The following is a 7,996-nucleotide window of genomic DNA, read 5'->3' on the forward strand; positions in this document are numbered from 1 at the left end:
CAGGCCGCTGCCGCGGTAGAAGGTTGGGAGGGGAGGGGCGGCGGCGATCTGGTGGGGGATGTGCAGAATAAGGCTGGTGTTATTAGAATAAGACTCTTAAGGGGTGTTATTAGAATAGACTCACCCTATATATATATATATATATATATATATATATATATATATATATATATATATATATATATATATATATATATATATATGGATCTCTCGAACACATAGTGCTCGCCAAAAGAAAAGAGGAAAGAGGAAAGGTGAAGATCACCATGACACTTGTATAAGGGTAGAAGATAAAAGTAAAAGATAGGCCATTCGCAGAGGGAAGCAGAGGTTGTCATGCACTTTTATGGTTGGATGCACAAAATCTTATTGCAAAAGAACATCACTTTATATTGCTGCTTGTGATAAAGAACTTTATTATGCAGTCTATTGCTTTTATTTTTCCATATCACAAGTTTGTATAAAGCTTATTTTCTTCACACTAATAGATCATACATATTTAGAGAGCAATTTTTATTGCTTGCACCGATGACAACTTACTTGAAGGATCTTAATCAATCCATAGGTAGGTATCACTACAAAAAAAGACACATCCGTGACATTTTGGGCCGAACGAAAAAAAATTATGTCATACATATGACACTTCTATGACGATAATTGTGACAAAACCCGGTATCATCATAGATGTGGTGGGCTCCTACTTCTATGACAAAAAATCATGACAGAAAATGGGCTTTTCGTCCTGGGCGGGCCGGAGACGCAGCTGCATGACATTCTTTGGGCCGTCCATGACAGAAAAAACCGTGGTAGAAGCAAGGGCGAGGAAACTTTCGGGGAGTTCCCGGTTACGGTGGGAGGTCGGGGGCCGAGCGATGCGCGTTTCTCTCGTACACGTACGCGCGTGTGTGCGAGGCGTTGGCTCTAACTGAACCCGAGCAAGGCGTTGGGCTCTAACTGAACCCGAGCGATTGCACTGCAGGCTACGCGTTACTGTACCCGAGCGATCGATCGATGGCTGTTAACTGAACCCGATCGAGCGATTCCTTCGCTACTGCTGCTAACTGAAGCCGATCAATGCTGCCTCTGGGATGAACAGTGAGCGTTGCGGGGGGGGGTGGGGGGGGGTTGGATGAACAGTGAGCGGTGGCGTTGCCTCTGGATGAACAGGACCCCGTGGTGTGGTGGAGGGCTGGATGAACAGTAGACGGTGGAGGGGTGCCCGTGGAGGGGTGGTTGAACAGGACCCCGTGGTGTGGAGGGCTGGATGGACAGTAGACGATGGAGGGGTGCCCGTGGAGGGGTGGTTGAACAGTAGCCGGTGGAGTAGCGTGTGGTGGAGGCTGGATGAACAGGAGCCCGTGGAGGCTGGAGGAGGTCGACGGTGGAGATGAACAGTATCCCGTGGAGTCCCGTTTTGTGGTACGCCACACCCCTCCCGATGAACAGGACCCCTGTTTCAACCGTAGGAGATCCGTTTCGTCCGTTTTGCGGTACGCCACACCCCTCCCGATGAACATGACCCCCGTTTCGACCGTAGGAAGTCCGTTTCGTCCGTTTTGCGGTACGCCACACCCCTCCCGATCAACAGGACCCCTGTTTCGACTGTAGGAGGTCCGTTTCCTCCGTTTTGCGGTACGCCACACCCCTCCTGATCAATAGGACCCCCGTTTTGACCGTAGGAGGTCCGTTTCCTCCGTTTTGCGATACGCCAGACCCCTCTCGATGAACAGGATCCCTTTTCGAATGTGGCCGGTCGAACACAAGGCCGTTTCCTCCGTTCTGCGGTACGCCAGGCCTCGTTTCCATCGCCTATTCCGTCCAAGCCCTCCCGATGAACACGACCACGCATTCTGTTCCGACCCAGCCGGTTGGCTCCCACGCGTTCCGTTGCCTCCCGATGAACACGACGCATTCCGTTGCCTCCCCATGAACACGACGCATTCCGTTGCCTCCCCATGAACACGATGACGACGTTGTTTCTCCGTTCCGACCCAGCCATGTCAACGAGCCCTCGCCATACGTATGCGCGAGTAGGCGTTCGAGACCCCGCCCGTATGTACACATACGTGGCCGTATTTTCTTTCTTGCACCCTGGCCGATGTACGTACGTGTACATGCTACGTGCGTGCCTCTACTACGATACGTGCGCGCCTCTACATCCACTAGTATATATGTACGTACACGTTCGCGACCAGAATGCCAACGCTACGTACGCTTCGACCAGGTGGGTCCCGACTGTCAGGCACTTCCTTGCGTGCGAAGATGTAGCTGGTGGGTCCCAGCAGTCAGGGGGGCGAATCGTTTTTTTGCCCGGACGCACTTCCTTGCGTGCGAAGGTGTAGCTGGTGGGTCCCAGCAGTCAGGGGGGAAACATTTTTTCGCGAAATACGATGGCCCGTCCGGTGGGTCCCCGTTGTCAGGTCGAGGAATAATTATTTTGCGCGTAATAAGGAGGCACTTCCTTGCTGCGGCCGTGGACCCAGGTGTCAGCGTCTCCACGCACAGTACTCTTCCGATGCAAGTCGGTCGTTGACCACATTGACCACGCCGCGCCGAGAGCACCACGGCGGTGGACGACGGCGAGGCCTAGGAAGGGGACGACACGGAGGCAGGGAAGACTCGGCAGTTGTTTCCCACGCGGAGGGGAGTACGACTGTACGAGGGTTTACTGGTTCGTCTGCCGTCGTCGGAGAATAACAGCAGGTGTGGGTGAGTAGAGGGATGGCTAGGCCAGCGATGGGAGTACGGTGGGGCAGTGAGGCCTGCGCGGCAGCACAGCCGGCCGCGGGGAGGAGGGAGCAGGCAGTCCTGCCGGTGCTTGTTTGAGCGGCTGGAGCGGGAAGAGCAGAGATTGAAGAAGCACGACGGCCGTTGGATGGACATCCAACAGTCAGGGCTTGTGCGTCAACCTTTTTTTTAGGAAAGCCTCAAATCTGTGGAAAACAGCATACAGCCCATCTGCCATTATTTTTAATAATTTACAGCCCATTTGCTAATTCTTAAGGTTTTTTTGGAGCCCATATTCTTTTTGTTAGCATTACAGCCAATATTGTGGCCACGGTACAAAATTTTGCATATTTCGGTGCGGTTCGAACTGTTTTTAATCCCGAAATTTCGACTCACACTCAAACTGATTTTAAAAATAAATGTATATCAATACAAAATCCAACAAATTCTCCACACCTAAAAATTAATGTAATTTAAAATCTTGAAATCAAAAAAAGATATTTGAAACTAATTGCCGGTTTGATGTGTTTTAAAAATGTACAACCCATTTCTCATTACTGATGGGCCATTTTCTCGGCCAGTCGAATGAAAGCTCTCCTTGTCTTGAAAGATTTGCAGCCCAACAGGCCTGACAAAGTGACTTACTTGGCAAATCACAAAAAAACTGGGCTGTGGCCGTGGACCCAGTTGTCAGCCTCTCCACGTACAGTACTCTTCCGATGGAAGTCGTTCCTTGACCACGTTGACCACGCCGCGCGGAGAGCACCACGGCGGTGGACGACGGCGAGGCCTAGGAAGGGGACAACGCGGAGCCGGGGAAGACGCGGCAGTGGAAGCCCGCGCGAAGAGGAGTACGAGGGTTCACTAGTTCGGCTGCGGTGTGAGGTTGCCGTCGCCGCATGGCCTGCCCAGCGGTGGGAATAGTAGGGGGCGGTGAGGCCTCTGCGGCAGCACAGCCGGCCACGGGAGGCAGGAGCATGCGGCACGACCGGCGCTGCTTTGGGCGGCTGGAGCAAGAAGACCAGAGGTTGAAGAAGCACTACGGCCGTTGGATGGACATCGTACGGTCACTGGAGCTAGAATCGTTCATATTGACTAAGTTGACAAAGCCCTTCGTCCCCGTCAACTTAGTAGGCCCACAAGTCAGCCTCCCACCAAGGTGGGTCCAAGCTAGCCACGGGAATATTCATTTTTTTGTGCGTAATAAGGAGGCACTTCCGGTGGGTTCGAGCTGACAGCGGGGGGAACGTTTTTTTCGCGAAATACGGTGGCCCATCCGGTGGGTCCCAGCAGTCAGGGGGAAACGATTTTTTTCGCAAAATACTGGTGGCCCGTCCGGTGGGTCCCCGCTGTCAGGTGGAGGAATAATTATTTTCCACGTAATAAGGAGGCACTTCCTTGCGGCTGCCGTGGACCCAGCTGTCAGCCTCTCCACATACAGTACTCTTCTGATGGAAGTCGGTCGTTGACCACATTGACCACTCCGCGCCGAGAGCACCACGGCGATGGACGACGGCGAGGCCTAGGAAGGGGACGACGCGGAGCCGGGCAAGACGGGGCAGTGGATGCCCACGCGGAGAGGAGTACGAGCGTTCACTGGTTCGGCTGCGGTGTGAGGCTGCCGTCGCCGTAGAATAACAGGGGATGTGGGTGAGTGGAGGGATGGCCTGGCCAGTGGTGGGAGTAGTATGGGGGCGGTGAGGCCTCCGCGGTAGCACAGCCGGCCACGGGAGGCAGGAGCAGGCGGCACGACCGGTGCTGCTTTGGGCGGCTGGAGCAAGAAGACCAGAGGTTGAAGAAGCACTATGGCCGTTGGATGGACATCATACGGTCACTCGAGTATTGACTAAGTTAACAAAGCCCTCCGTCCACGTCAACTTAGTAGGCCCACAAGTCAGCCTCCCACCAAGGTGGGTCCCAGCTAGCAGGGGAGTATTCATTTTTTTTGTGCGCAATAAGGAGGCACTTCCGGTGGGTCCGAGCTGACAGCAGGGGGAACGTTTTTTCGCGAAATACGGTGGCCCGTCCGGTGGGTCCCAGCAGTCAGGGGGGAAACGTTTTTTTCGTGAAATAAGGTGGCTCGTCCGGTTGGTCCCCGCTGTCAGGTGGAGGAATAATTATTTTGCGCGTAATAAGGAGGCACTTCCTTGCGGCCGCCATGGACCCAATTGTCAGCCTCTCCACGTACAGTACTCTTCCGATGGAAGTCGGTGTTGACCACGTTGACCACGCCACGCCGAGAGCACCAAGGCGGTGGACGACGGCGAGGCCTAGGAAGGGGACGACGCAGAGCCGGGGAAGACGCAGCAGTGGAACCCCGCGCGGAGAGGAGTACGAGGGTTCACTGGTTCGGCTGCGGTGTGAGGCTGTCGTCGCCGTAGAATAACAGGGGGTGTGGGTGAGTGGAGGGATGGCCTGGCCAGCGGTGGGAGTAGTATGGGGGCGGTGAGGCCTCCGCGGCAGCACAGCCGGCCACGGGAGGCAGGAGCAGGCGGCACGACCGGCGCTGCTTTGGGCGGCTGGACCAAGAAGACCAGAGGTTGAAGAAGCACTATGGCCGTTGGATGGACATCGTACGGTCACTGAAGCTAGAATCGTTTATATTGACTAAGTTGACAAAGCCCTTGGTAACGCTCCAACTTAGTAGGCCCACAGGTCAGCCTCCGAAACGGTGCGCCCCAGATGTCAGGGGGAGGAATCATTTTTTGGGCGGCCGAAGCTAAGAATATCCGAGATTGAAGAAGAAGCACGACATCCGTTGGATAGACATCCAACGGCCACTGCTGCTAGAACCGTGTGTTGACTATAATAAGTTGACAAAGCCTTGCATACGCGTCAACTTATTTTTTTAGGGGACGCGTCACTTAGTTGGCCCACAAGTGTGTGGCAGAGAACTTATAGCCCATTTGCATTTTGTAAGAATGTACAACCCATTTTTGAATTCTAATGGAATTTACAACAGCCCATTTACAGTTTATTAAAAGTACAGCCCATTTTCTAGTTCGGACAACGATTAATAATTTCAACCAACCGTTGAAGACAGAATTCAATAAAATTTCCCACATTTTGATGGGATCCGAAATATTTTTATCCCGAAATTTCTAGTCAGATTAAATATAAATTTGTATTACGTAAAAATCCAACGAAACATTGCGCGCGCAACAATGAAAATTTAAGATTTTCAAAATCCATAAATAATATTTTATAAACTAATTTCGTGTTTGGTGCAGTTTTTTATAGTTACTGCACAGTTTTTATAATTACATCCCATTTATTATTTTTTAAAGCCCATTTTCCTGTTAAGCCTAATGCATCCCTCCTAGGAAAGATTTGCAGCCCAGCGGGGCGGAGAATAACAAGTTGACCTTGCCTGGGTATTCCTCAAAAAGACGTATAGCTGGGCTAGCCATTTTCATCTTGAAAAAATTAGTATCTGGGCTGGATATCTGGCCTGGGCTAGACGAGCCACAGCCCGCCCAGTTAATACCCTGCTCTCCTCTGAACAACAACGAAATCATCACCAAGAAAAACTCTGCAGTGCTCACGCCTCAAAAACACAAATACTGCTCCAGCTACTTGGTCCCAGCTGTCGGCCGCACCTTGTGCAATTCTCTCATTTATATTGACTACATAGGTTGACAATGGTGTGGGGCCGTGATGTCAGGAAACCAGGAGAAAGCAAAAAAAATATAGTTGTACATAATAAGGAGGCACTTGCGTATGTACGGCTATGGCCCTACTGGGTCCCTAGTGTCATCCAGTCAAAATAAAGTCATCTCCTGAATCCTCATGTTCGTTGACGATGTTAACAATGCTCGGAGCCACGGCGAGCACAACAACTCGAAGGACAACGGAGAGGGCCTCGCGGGCCCCTACGGATGGTCTGATACAGCGCCCGCTGCTCATTCAGGAAGCCAGGATCATCGGACACCTATGAGCACCTTCGAGAAACTGAGACGGCATGAAACGGTAAGGCTGCGCTTGGGAGCTCTGGTTTATTTCAAACCTGTATTAACATACAAGTGTAATTTACTCATCATCGGAAACAACGCGTAAAATACAGGCGTAATGAAACCGAGGGCCCGAGGTCTGTAAGTAAAACCGGCGGGTTACGCGTGTAATTTGAGAGATCAGTGTATATTTTACGAGCACTGCTATATGGACGACATTACCAGACGATACATGCACGACGTGCGTATCATGCCATCCATGGGCAAGGCTGAAACAGCAGCTAACGGCTGGATTAGCAATCGTCCGAGTGTCGTTCAACGTTTTTATCGTGTGTGAAGTACTTCCGATATTTTACTAGTCGAAATCGACCAACCAAGCGCCTTCGCCAGAGACCATCTGCTTTAATTTACAAGCGTCAGTTTTACAAGCGGTTTTGGTTGGAAAACGATGATCCAATCACGGCCTAATATCATGAGTTGGTCGGAAGATCATATGGTTTCACGTCTAACCTACCCGACTTGTCGTATAGGCTATGAATGAAACATCAGACGATGAACTTCTTAAGCACGGAAACAACAGAAGAGGATGATCTTCTTAACAAGCAAATCACTGGCATTAGATCGACATGCAAAACAATACGAAGCATTATTCTCAAGAGGCACGGTGAACAGCTCGTGATGCCGCATGCCACAACATTCCAAGCTCAACTTTGCAATCAAACACAAGGCCTGGCATTACATAGACAATATTCAGAACAAACTCTTAACACAGGAATATCTCAGCAGAGTAACTATTTACTTCTAAACTGAACACGGGAATAGGAAAAAACACTCGACGCTGCTCACAGCAAGGGCGTCCCACTCAAAAATATCAAATGCATGTCTTCTGGCTAACATCAATGAGCAAATTTTGACAAGGTTTTCCAATTCCAATATATTAAACTAACGTCTTCTTGCTAACATCAATGATTAAACTTTGACAAGCTTTTCCCATTCAAAATATGTAATGCCTATGATCGTGGAGTCCTGTCGTAGCTTCTTGTACTTGTTTGGGCACTTTTTGCCCAGGGCACTCCACGTGTTGTTAAATTGCCAATGGTCTGTGCAGACTAGTCATGTCACCGGTGTCTAATAATACTCTGTAAAGCTTCTCGGTCATTCCTTCTGTAATGTAGCGCAATCAGTGACTGCTTCTTTCTGCAAAGTGGAACGACCAACTGGACCCAGTAATGCAGCAGTTTGCCTTGGACACATTGGCTCCTTTGTGCAGTTCAACTAAAATCAAAGTCGGAATAAAACCGAGCTTTAATTTTGATATC

Source organism: Aegilops tauschii, chromosome 5, assembly GCF_002575655.3.
Source record: "Aegilops tauschii subsp. strangulata cultivar AL8/78 chromosome 5, Aet v6.0, whole genome shotgun sequence".
Classification (NCBI taxonomy): Eukaryota; Viridiplantae; Streptophyta; class Magnoliopsida; order Poales; family Poaceae; genus Aegilops; species Aegilops tauschii.